The sequence below is a fragment of the Protopterus annectens genome, chromosome 6.part0 (genome assembly GCF_019279795.1).
Source record: "Protopterus annectens isolate FY-2018-M chromosome 6.part0, PAN1.0, whole genome shotgun sequence".
NCBI lineage: Eukaryota > Metazoa > Chordata > Ceratodontiformes > Protopteridae > Protopterus > Protopterus annectens.
In genome coordinates this window covers 1,526,306,715-1,526,320,661 of record NC_056737.1, presented here as the reverse complement: position 1 = coordinate 1,526,320,661, position 13,947 = coordinate 1,526,306,715, and positions in this window count along the sequence as shown.

The following is a 13,947-nucleotide window of genomic DNA, read 5'->3' as shown; positions in this document are numbered from 1 at the left end:
TCAATAAACAGATGCCCAAGGTATGACTTCTTAGTAGTGGAATTGTATTTATGTATTTCTACTATCAAATTACTATTGACTGCATCCATATGCAGAAGCCTAAGGTTTAACAATCCAAGTGTTGGCTAGAGTTTCATTTCTGGGACGTTTATAGGCCAAAATCAAGTTTCCCCTAATTAATCTATATCTTATAGGTTCATAGGTGTGTACTAGGCTAGTGATCACACTGGGGTCTCTTTAAGTCTAGCTATATATCCCAAAACTCTGACCAGTTCTGGTATTCATGACAAGTATAAGCAGAGCCTTGGGAGATGAAACATTTACAAGCAGGGGCCTGGGAGATGAATCGTTTTGTGTATAGCTTAAATTTAAACATATATTTTTATAATGTAGTCATTGAATATCATCTATTTTTAGTAACATACTGTTAGATTATTTTTGGGTGTTTTATCTAATTCAGACTTTATGAACAAAACGATGATGCATATTCTATATTTGGACTTACCACTGACCTAAATGATGGTACCTTAATAGTTGCATGCCTTAGTGAAAAATCATGTTATATTGCATAAGTTAGCTGATAACATTTTGTTACCATTGTTACATTAATCTAACATTTCAATAGTCTGTTTACTGTTACTCCCAAGTCCTTGATATACTTTACAAAAATCAGGATATCATTTTTGATTGAGTAATGATAATTCTTATTATAGAAACAAAAGTGTATTTTATGACATTTTTACCATTATTTATTTGCCTCTGTTGACCAGGAAATCTGACCTGGCAAAGACTATTTTCAGTGGAGGCTTGGGGAAAAACATTCAGTAGACACATTTAAGATAATCACGACAAAACAATTTTTAAAACAAAAATACATTATATAGATAACTGAAAAACAACGGGAGAACGGCAGGGCAATATGCTCAACACTGTGAATGTTAAAACCATAGCACGGACCGTAACTCAACAAAAACACCTCAAAGAAGACAGTTTTCAGTTCACCACAAATAAATCCAAAGTGGAAACCACTTAAAATCGTGACATCTGTTTATTAACTGAAACAAAAGGCAAGCGCTTTCACCATAAAGGCTTCTTCAGGCCAATCAAGTAAACTCATTAAACAAACATTTAAATAGTCTAAGCGCTATGGACATCACTTCCGCATACCTAATTAAAAACATGACAATTACTGATAACAACATATTGAAGTGTCATGACCTAGCACTGGATATACAATGGTTATATCATCAAAATAAAAAATTTCATCATATGAAAAATATAGATCTAATATAAAACAATGCCATGACATGCATACATAAGGCTATATATACATAAATATATAAGTAAAAACATAAACATTAATAAAACGTATACACTGAAAATGTAAGCAACCAACACAGTAAAAAATGGGGGTACCTACCTAATACTACATAGTCGCTAATAGCTACAGGGGAGTCTAAACATTGCTGACACCTATAAACATATTATGTTTTTACTTGTATATTTATGTATATATAGCCTTATGTATGCATGTCATGGCATCGTTTTATATTAGATCTATATTTTTCATATGATGACATTTTCTAGTTTGATGATATAACCATTGTATATCCAGTGCTAGGTCATGACACTTCAATATGTTGTTATCTGTAATTGTCATGTTTTTAATTAGGTATGTGGAAGTGATGTCAGTAGCGCTTAGACTATTTAAATGTTTGCTTAATGAGTTTACTTGATTGGCCTGAAGAAGCCTTTATGGTGAAAGCGCTTGCCTTTTGCTTCAGTTAATAAACAGATGTCATGATTTTAAGTGGATTCCACTTTGGATTTATTTGTGGTGAACTGAAAACTGTCTTCTTTGAGGTGTTTTTGCTGAGTTGCGGTCCGTGCTACGGTTTTAACATTCACAGTGTTGAGCATATTGCCCTGCCGTTCTCCCGTTGTTTTTCAGTTATTTGTTTGTTTGGGAGATTCCTTCACAGAGCAGCCATTGTTGGATTAATTCTATTTTTCATTATCTGCTGCATTGTTGTGATGGCAGAGCTTGCTAAAGACTTGATTGAGTTACCCTATAAACCTGAGTTAGACCATAACCATGCTGTGAGATTTGAAAGATATATTGCCGGCAAAGATAATCTGCTATTGGCGTATGATGTGACGACTGATCTGAGTGACAGAATCGTTGATGAGAGCAACTGCAGTGGACTGAGTACCTTGTTGGAACAAATGGAGTTTGATTTTATTAAATTGAAATGTCTTCAGCTACAAAGGCAACATTTTGAACTTTGTATTCAGCAAAAAATCATACCGAGGGACTTGCGTATTTTCAAGATGCCCACAACAGGTGCTCTTTATCCTGACTTATTTTGCAGTTAATTAACATCGATACAAGTATACGCTATATGCAGTTACTTAATGAGTATTTTTTACCTGAAGAAATTAGTTTGAGAGACAAAATCAGAGAACAGCAACAACATGTTTTTGAGACTTATCCTAAACATGTGCTGGATAAAACTTTTAATAAACTGTTGGACAATGTGTATTTTTATGAGAAGAAGTTGCTGGAACAAAAACATGGTAAAATTCGTAGGGATACTTCAGATTTCAAAAAAGGCCATATTTTTATTTGGCCGAAAGACAATAATGGAACTCAAACTTTGAACAAGAATCAGTTTAAGAATAAAAACAAGTTTGTTAATATTAATGATGCTAGAAGTAGTGGTAACTTTGATACTGTCTGTAATACTGTCTCTTATGATGCTATGGCTGCATGTTCTAGTAATGACATCGCAGATGATGCTAATAGGGGGATGTTGAATCATAGTAATCCTCCTGTCACCATAGTTGATGTACATAGGGAGGAGGAACCTAATGGAAAATCCTTTGATAACATCACTAGTGGTATGTCTAATGAATTAAAAAGTACTTTTATGAATGATAATTTGGGAGTGAAGGATATGAACCTTGATCGTAGTGTTACCACTGATAAAATTACTACAGATGAAGCAGTGGTTAGAAAGAAAACTGTTTTCAATAAGAATAACAGCATGAGAGGTGAAGTGGTGACCCCTTTCCCCATATCAGAGTATCGGAAGACAGACAGGGATCGCTCTATGAGCAGGGGAAGGCAGAAAAAGAGATTAGCAGAGGAGGAACACATAGGTCCCAATCTCAAGAAGATGTGGGAGAAAGCTATCGGTCCTTGATTTGGAACATATCTGATAGAGTTCTTACAGATGATGAGAGGTTTGTATTAGAGAAAGGTCTCTCTTTTGTACCTTCTACTAGAAGTGACATTACTGAGTCTATAATGGATCTAAATTTTTTTGTACGCAATCTACATCTTACTAGTAAACTTAAGAAACCTAGTAGTTATGTTCTGGTTCTACATCCATTGGTTGATGCTTTTTCCAAACTTGTTGAGCAGGACCTACATGAGAAGAATGAAAATAATAGACATAAGCGTTGGCATGGTAATTTACATATGAAACATAGGTCAGCCCTGGTAAGTCTTAGAAATGATGCCAATATAGTTATAAAGCCAGCTGATAAAGGAGGCCTTATAGTTGTCATGAATTCTAGTGACTATATTACAAATATGAACAGTTTGTTGAGTGACACATCTTATTATAGTCGCCTTAACATTAATCATTTAGACAGGATTATTTGTAAAGTCAAGACAACACTTTTAGAAATGTTAGGTGCGGGGATACTCAATGATGAGATGTTTGAATACTTTTTGATCAATGAACTGATGACACCTTGTATTCAAGGTTTGCCAAAGGTTCATAAACATGCTAACAACCCCCCTATGAGGCCAATAGTTGCTGGTAGAGGCTGGGTTACTGAACCCTTGTCCTTGTACCTAGAAACTAAGTTAAAACCAGTAGTTAGTCAATATGAGCACATACTTAAGGATACCAAACAGGTTTTGGTCATGTTATATGACAAGATGACAAGTGCTACAGAAAAAGAACATTTTATAATGGTAATCTTGGATGCCCAATCGCTCTTTACCTGTATACCCAATTTGGAAGGGATAGAGAGTGTACGCAGATGTTTGGTCAAATGTGGGATGTATACCAACGTTCACATTGACATGTTATGTGATTTGATGAGAGTAGTACTCACTAATAATGTCTTTGTATTTAATAGTCAGGTTTACATACAGAGGGATGGCGTAGCTATGGGCACCTCTTGTGCCAATAGCTACGCCAACCTAGTTATGGCAGATTGGGAGAATAGATGCCTTTTCAAATTAGATTTATTCAAGCTACATGTCAGGTTCTATGTTCGTTTTGTAGATGATCTCTTCCTTATTTGGAAATCAGGAGAGAATGAATTGAACGAGTTTTTGCAACAAATTAATAGTTTGACTAGTTACTTGAAATTTACTATGGTTGCCTCTACAAAAAGGATTTCTTTCTTAGATGTTTTTGTAGAGAGATTACCCTCCGACCTGTTGAATACTGGAGTGTTCAGGAAGACGTGTCACAGGAATGCATTGCTTCATCGGTCCAGCATGCATCCTAGATTTGTTTTTAGGAACATATTACGAGGTCAAGCCATGAGGGCTTCTCGTTTGAATTCATCCGATGCGGGCTTTGCTGATGAATTATCGAAGTTTGAGCATGCTTTTAATGACAGGTCTTATATTCGAGATGAAATAGTTAATGCTCTTACTGAAGTGGAGGGGTTGAGGCAAGGTAGAGCTCAGCCTTATTTTTCCATTAGTGGTAGTTCTAAAATTTCAACTTTTGGTTTGAAAGAGCCACAAGAAGAAGTTGGCATAAGAGTTTGTATTTTTTATACTCAGGATGTACCATGGATTCATACTTGAAGTTTTGGAATATACTAACAGTTGATCCTAATATATTTAAGGTAATAGGTGATAGACCAAAATTTACATACAAAAATAGAATAAATTTACATAGGATGTTATGTGGACCGAATAGATTGCAACATAGAGCACCTGCTGCAACTAAGAGTGCTTGTACGAGATCGTGTTATAAGTGCAATTACTGTGAGTTTTTAGATGGCTCAGGGGGTTTTACACATCCACTTACCAATAGATTTTTTCATTTTCAGGTACATGCAACTTGTGATTCTCAACACATTGTGTATCTTGCGACCTGTTCGGCTTGCCCTGCGTTTTACGTGGGCAAGACTGATAGAAAATTGAAAGAAAGGATTAAAGAGCATGTTTATAGTATCAGGACTCAGTTAGACAAGAATGCCCTTTCCAAGCATGTCACTGAGAACACACCTGAACATACGTTTAGTTTTCAAGTCATTCAAAGGAGTTTTACCAGTATTAGAAGGGGTGATGTAAGAAACATGACAGAACAGATAGAAAGTAAATGGATTATTAGATTAAGAGTGGACAGACTGCCTGGGTTGAATGACAGAGTGTCAATTAAACCCTTTTTAAAAGGAAGGAGGCTTAGGTAATATGTAGGAATCATCTGTATTTTCTGCCCTATGTTTATAGGTGTCAGTAATGTTTAGACTCCCCTGTAGCTATTAGCAACTATGTAGTATTAGGTAGGTACCCCCATTTTTTACTGTGTTGGTTGCTTCCATTTTCAGTGTATACGTTTTATTAATGTTTATGTTTTTACTTATATATTTATATATATATAGCCTTATGTATGCATGTCATGGCATTGTTTTATATTAGATCTATATTTTTCATATGATGACATTTTCTATTTTGATGATATAACCATTGTATATCCAGTGCTAGGTCATGACACTTCAGTATGTTGTTATCAGTAATTGTCATGTTTTTAATTAGGTATGCGGAAGTGATGTCAATAGCGCTTAGACTATTTAAATGTTTGTTTAATGAGTTTACTTGATTGGCCTGAAGAAGCCTTTATGGTGAAAGCGCTTGCCTTTTGTTTCAGTTAATAAACAGATGTCACGATTTTAAGTGGATTCCACTTTGGATTTATTTGTGGTGAACTGAAAACTGTCTTCTTTGAGGTGTTTTTGCTGAGTTGCAGTCCGTGCTACGGTTTTAACATTCACAGTGTTGAGCATATTGCCCTGCCGTTCTCCCGTTGTTTTTCAGTTATTTGTTTGTTTGGGAGATTCCTTCACAGAGCAGCCATTGTTGGATTAATTCTATTTTACATTATACAGATAGTTGTTAAGACGCCTAGATACAAACAGGTGATTGTACTGCAGTGACACTATACAAAGATAAAACAGGTATTTAATCTGTATTATACATGATATTAAATTTGAAATTTAAAACCTTTACTGTATAAACAGTCCATTGTAATATATGCAACAAGCAAGGTAAGAAGGGCTACGGTATACATGTTAGGATTACATAAAATTGAGGAAAGAAGTGTGAAACATGAGTTGGTCAATAGATAGTATTTAAAGCTGCAGGAAGGAGAGAGAACACTGTATAGCTGATGAGTCAAGGATAGTCGGGATAAGAATGCTATGGTACGTACTGGCATAGAACGTGCTTATATTAGATTGGTGGAGAGTATTTCAAGACAACGGATAAAGTGGGAAGGCCACAAAGAAATTGAAATGTAAAGTATGGATTACGGTAGGAAGGAAGCTGACAATGTGTGATAAAAATGTTTCTTGTATAGAAGTGATAGAGGTTATAAAGGGATCTAGGGTATGAATTGACAGAGGAAAATACAGTTACCCAGGTATAGAGAATGTGCATTAACTGGGCTTTTATTTAGTATGGCCCACTGGAATAGTGTAGACAGATTTTGTTGATGCTTTTCACTTTTCAAGTTTGTTCCCATTACTCCAATTTATTCTTTTTACGTTTTCTTGTCCAAACATCATCTTCAACAGGGAAAAGTTGATATTGACTTGTTAATAAAAGTAGTCACAGGATAGAGTCCGTAGATGCTCCCCTTTGGAATGACATAAGGCTAGAATAGGTATTCTCCATTCTTACTGTAGACCTTTTTATTTCCAAATAGTTCTTAATCCATTTGTTTGAGAAAGCATTAGTTTTCAAGTTTCTCAGTGTTTCAAAGGCATTAGCTAGCATAAGACATAGAATCAAACATCAAAGTATCAATTACATTATAACAGAGACAGCAAATTTGTTACACAAAATTTATCCTTTGCAATTCCATGTTGATTATGATCATGAACTGTAGCACAACCCTTTAAAATATTTTACTAAAATGCAAGTAAGGCTGACAAGTCTAGAGCTTTCTAAACTACTTGCATGGATTTCCTTTGGAAAACCGCAGTCACTACCTCCCGTACCTCAGGGATGTGACATTGCAATAGGTTGCTCTGAACTAGTTGCGCTAGACATAATGGATACTTTGATATTACTCAAAAAAAAAAACATTAAGCTGGTCAGGGCAATAGGCTGACTATGGTATTATTTATTTCCCTTTGACACATTTTTACACAGTTATTGGTATAAAATTGTGCCAGTCTTAATTGAGAGACATTGACTGCTATCTAAAACACTGAAAACAATCTGCGCTATGCTTACCATGTCTCTAATAATGGTGACATTGATTATGATTAATTTCTCCTGTTTCTCTTTGCATCTGGACCTGCTTATTAAAGTTGTTTTTATTACCCACTGAATGCCCTGCTAAATTCATTTCATACATTGATTTGGATGCTTGGATCTTCCTCCTAAATTGCACTTTAATGTTCTTACATCTCTCTTTAATTTTGTTGGTTGGAAACTGCTTGAAGGTTGATCAGAAATGTTCTTTCTACTTTATCAAAGTCAGAGACATCTGATACCTATGCAAGTCTGATATTTGATGACTAGTATTACAGACTAGGGTTGGTTGACAAATGGCTTGCTGCTATGATAGTTATAGATAAATTAAAGACAGATATGACAGCAGTACAGGAGAACAAGAACTCAAGAAAGCAACATGCAGTGTTGGTCTTGGCTGGGCATTATGATGAAAACTTTGGTTATGTCTTCTAAGGGATGAAGTAATTTTGTTAGGCAGAAACTTGGATGGGAGCTATATGAATATCAACATTACAGAGAGGGTAGGAGGTTATTACTATGTTTCAGACTCATCAGGATCCCTTAATACTTTTCTTGTTGTATGTTTCTGACAGGGATAATCAAGCTTTTTATAGGGACTTATAGGCTACTGCTTTGTCACTTAGAGATGACAGTTTTCATCTGTCTGTAAGATGGTGGTGATATTAACATAGTAGTAGATGCCTTATTAACCAGAATGATCTCTTCAAATGAGAGATAGCTTTATCACCAGACTCTAAGGCAGAAACCAAATACATCCTTAGGGGTTTGTGACATTTGGAAACAGTTGTGCTGTGACATTCTGGGTTTTACTTTTACAGCTTCCACCTCCCTTGTGGAAAGAAGACTTAACTTTAGGTTATTGTCTGGTGAAGGTCTGGTAAATACGACAATCCCATTACAGTTTCTGTTCATGATAGCTTTATGATGGAGGTTCACCAAATAGTAAACTTGTTTACTATTGCTCTCTGGTCCTTGATCCACTGATGTTCAGTTACAAAGAAACCTTAGCTTCCCCCATTATACATGTGTCATCTTACATTGGTTAAAATCTCCTGCATAAAATGTCTGTGTTTATTTGGTGAGAGATGTTTAAACAGAATGCCATATCTGCTCTGCAGCTAAGGTCATGCTGGAGGTGAAATGGAACCAGGAACAATACAATTTGTAGTAAATTCCAAATTTACAAAGTGCAAGCATAGACAGTTATGATCAGAAAAATATATAGGGAGATAGAACTATCCAGTCCCAGCAAGCTAGCCAAATAAAGAACTTTTTTCAACTACATCCAAGAAAAGCTTGCCTCAGTGAATGGACTTTAAAATACAAACTGTGTCATTTTCTAATATCCAGACTAAGCAAAGGAATGTTCGTAGTGCCAATAAGTCATATTCTTACCAAGCAGGAAGCCATAAACTTTGCTTTGGTATTGTTCTATGAAAAATGTATTTTCTAGCTCACATTAATCAGATACTTCTGTAGGTTCAGTGACTCAAAAGTTTCACAGAAAATTAAATTTATCTAAAGTGTAAGCTGAAAATGTCTGTATCTGTAAACTATAATTCCCAGGAAGTATGGATGAGGTTTATGGGGCTAATAAAAGGACACCTTATATGAAAGATCAATAGCTGGTAGGGAGCAGTATTTAGATACTCCACAGGTATACTTGTTTAAGAGATGTTCATTGGGAGCATGGCCTAATGGTTAAGGTGTTTGCCTTACAAACACAAGGTGCAGGGTTTGAGTCTCACACAGGATAATTGGCTAGGCTCACAAGGGAAGTTAGCCTAATACTAACCTAACCTATAACCTGTGAACCTCTGTGTATTACTCTACTGTCTCTTAAAGAGTCACACCCCATTGTCCTTCCCAAATCTGGCAAGGATCAAATCAACATTTAAAATTAACAGCCCATATCAGTGAATTTCAATGAAGCTAATTTTACATAAAAGTGTGTCCTAGAGAAAGCAGGAAAGTCTCCCATGTCTAGTTCATCCCATTTGAACTGGCTTTGTAAAGGGTAGGACAAGCACAAATCTCCTTTGCCTACTACTCAACATACTCCAGGCCTCAAGTGCAGACCCTCCTCCTTAATCTGTCATTCTGCTGGATCTTCCAACATTCTTTGAACTGAACTGATACTATGATTAAAGTCATCCAAGCCCTGCCTTCCTAGACCTTTACAACAGTAATGACCAATTCCTTTGTCTCAACACCTTTCCTCCTGCAAAAGAAGGTGCATTGCATGGATGTACTCCATGACCAACCCAGTTCTTGTTTGCCATTGAACTCCTTTTGGAACATATTGGAGAACATCAAACTTTATATGTCTGGGAGTGGGACAGTATTACTTTAAAAATATAAATGTTACTGTTTGCAGATGATTATGTGTTGCTACTGTACAGTTCTGAGACAAAGACTCTGCCTTGCTGTAACATATTCAATATGTTTTATCAGATATCTGAGCTAAAGTTGTCAGTAAAATGGAGCATTCCCCTTTAAATCAAGAAGAAGCCAGATCTGTAAAGCTATTGAAGAGGTTGAGCCCACATCTATTTCAGCCCCTGCCTTGCTATCTGGGAATCCTTTTAAATCACAGTAATCAGAAAATGCTAAATTTGAGCAATGACCCCCCCCCCCCCCCATGGAATAATCTCTTTGTATGCAGACAGAAATGGAAATGATTGCATATTCCCTTACTAGGAAGGATTAGTGCCGAAAAGATGCTGTATATCCCTAGTGTACAATATACAGCTAGGAATCTTCCCATAGATGCCACTCTGACCTGGCTCCATATAATTCATAAAACCATGCTGTAGATTATACAGAATGACAAAAAGAAATGAGTGCCTAATGCAGCAGTTCTGCAAATGATAACAGGGGGATGGTAGATTAGGATTAAGTAACACCAAGCTCTATACATAATCTTTTACCTTCCAAAATGTACAATCTGTGGATCACTGAACACCATTTGGACCATGATGGTGGCAACTGTTCTGACAAGTACCTCACTCTTAGCTATAGGTTGGCTTAGCATTAGTTTTCCTTTTAGGATTAAACAATGGATAAAGTTTGTTGCAGTTTGAAGTGATTAAGAGGTTGCAATTAACATTAGGTTTAACATGTTGTGGATTTTAATCCCTCTTTGGAACTACCCTCAGTTTTCTGTAAGGGAAGGTGTGTTTTGAGGAATCCTATTAACAGAAAGAGATAAATACATTGGGGAGTATATTAAAGAATATAGCAGATGCAACTACTTTAGCTTCTTTCCAAAAATTAGCTGACAGATTTGGAATAGGAGAAGAGAAGTGATTGAATATTCTGCAGCTATGGCATGCTATAATGGTGTTGTCACTGAAAACATTTTTGTAGCTTGAACAAAATTCCCTATAGGTTTGATCTGTGCAATATACTCAAAGCTGTTTCACTACCTGCAGCTAAAATATTTTTATTTATATAATGGCTATTTTTTTTTAGTGTTCTCTTTGTCTCCCTTGCCTGCTGATCATCTACCAACTAACCTCATTTGTTATCTCATCACTAAAGTGAGTGTCAGCTAAGAAGGGACATCATTTATGCAGCCATATGGGTGTAGTTTATTTTATTGTGGCAATACATTTCTGTAGATACTTGTGAGAACAAATGAAGGGGTTGTGCAATGTATTGACTATGCTAAACACAGTTGCCAGCAAGCAGCCCCAAACATCAACCTTAAGACATGGGAGGAAATTTACCTGGTCTCCACTTGAGAAATCACACCATGGCACTTTGCACTACAAGTGACCACTGTGCTGCCCTTCTCCTCAGAGAGGTAAGCAGGCCATTCCCTTCACTGGTCACCCTCCCTGCCTGGCTGATTCAGTACTGAAGGTCACTAATCAATCCCTGGTTGCCCAGGTCATAGTCAGGGCTTCATCCCTCTGCATTGCACAGTCAGGCTTCACCACTTGCTTCCCTGCACAGAGTTATACATTTGGCTTTAAAGCATCCAACATGTATGTAAGTTGCTCCTCAAATCAGCCAGATTGTTGTAAAAAATCTGGGTAGTCTCTTTGAATCACATATATGGAAAGTGATTTACTTAGCCAATCAGGGAGCTTTAGGTCCTTCGCTTCCTTTTGAGCCATGCTCTTTTGTATTGTAAACTAACTACTATTTAGTACTCTACTTTTATCTTAAAATGTGTGAGTACTAAAATTTTACGCTATCATCAGGTAATATTACTTTCTTTTGAAAGTTTTCTAAGGCCCTCAGGAAGTCCAGTATAGTTAGATTTACGCAATAATAACAATAACAATTATATTGGTCTGAAACAACTGTATACAAGCTGTTAGCTTCCTTATAGGATGTTGTCCTTATGTGCCTGACTACCTTATTGTTTGCAATGTATTGTGCAGTTACTTCCTCATTAGAGTATCTTACTGTTAGCATTGCACTTTCGCTCTCACTCTTTCTAGAGACATCATTGTGCATTCCTTAATGGTTTGTTAATTGCTTTTATTGTTATTATTATGTTTATTATTATTGTTGTTGTTATTATTTGGGTTCTGATTCATTTATGTACATAGCTTCATATTTACAATCACAGCTATATCACTAAGCTATGTCACCATGATCCTATAGTATGCAAAAGGTAACAACAGTATACCACCAAGTACTCCATGGGCATAAGTAACCTTTTAAATTCCTGCTTATGTACTCATGGCTCCCAGACTGCTTCTTCTGAACCATGTCTAAGATTGGAAATATTGTTATATTTGTTAACTGTCACACAGTCCAGGAAATCAAGGCATTACATGTTATGAACATGCTTTCTAGTTTTATCTTCTCTGTTTTGATATCTGCTGTCATATACATGGCTAAAAAATAATCTTGCATATATTTGCTTTAACAGGGATACTTACCCAGCTATTCAGAAATTCATAACTGTTATTATTTTCTTCAGTGTCACATACAATTTGCTTATTGTTGGACAGTGCTTCCATATATAGTATAAGCACATTGATTTTGGTACAATTAACTAACGTAGCTTAGATAATGCCAATGTTATAACCACAAAATTAGCAACTAGATTAAAATAAATGAATAATTTGCAGCAAAAATAAACTTGTCGCCTGAATTACATATATGAAAGCTGTTTTTTTGAATTGCATATTGTAAGATTAATTGGTGAAATATGATTTTTTTTTTTGCTTCAGGTCCCTAAAACTCATTTGATGCCTTGGACTAAGTTAATTTTTGTATACAGCATCACAGAACAGAAAATGAAATAGTAAAGGTTTATACAGGACTTCTGTGTGGAAGTATATGAAAAGCAAGTAACAGTTTAAAACTCCTTAGAGTAATTGTATGCCTCAATCAAGGACAGCACAGTAAATGGCCTCCCATCCAGCAAGTTGCCATACTCATTGTTTACAGCAAGATGATGTTCTTTATCTGAGATTAGTTTAGACAGCGGCATTTAAGGTGCTTTCATGTCCAGTTCAACATATTTCACTCAGATTATATCAAGTAAGATGTCTTCATTCCTGTTTCAGAGCTTTGTTTAGGAGGTGACAGAACAACAGTTATAACAAAATGTTGTATATGCCCACTTCCTTATGTAGTTTTACAAAAGAAGCAAAATGCGACTTCTTTGCAAGCCCTGATATAACTTAATATGTGTGTGTGTGTGTGTGTGTGTGTGTGTGTGTGTGTGTGTGTGTGTGTGTGTGTGTGTGTGTGTGTGTGTATATATATATATATATATATATATATATATATATATATATGTGTGTGTGTGTGTGTGTGTGTGTCAAACTCAGGTAAATGTGCTTACTTTTTACCCCTCCCTCTCAGGGGTGTAGCCAGAACATTTCATTTTGTAATCAGACCCCCGGATTCATGAAGCTTGGCGCAAGGCCGGTGTAAGGCCTGCGCCAGCCGTGCAGTGTATAAATGGTGTAGTAGCACCAAATGCATATTAATGAAGGTGCGCCACTACCACATCCACGTGCATAGGACACGTGCACGAGTGTATGGGGTGTTACTAAGCTGCGACCGGAGGCGTGTCAATGTCGGCAGGCGATGAGCAACCTAAACTGCTGAATATTATAGCCTGCCTGCAATAGTAATCGCACCTATCAGTGTCCGTGGATAATGAAACGTATGCAAAGCATGCAAGACAGTTCCCGGCCACACAAAATGGAGAACCAAACAGAAATGCACACAATGTAAGATAATATTCCGTCCATGGAACAAATGATATTTAAAATCGTGTGTCCGTAATGTACTGCACTGTCAGAAGTTATACCCAGTGGAAGTGAAGCGCATCATGTCAGCGTGCCGCCAATACACACGTCTAGCCCCATGGGTATGGTCACCAGCAGTCCCACAGTGGTAGTGATAGTACACAGCAGGGCAGTTGTGGCTATATAACAACCGTAAAG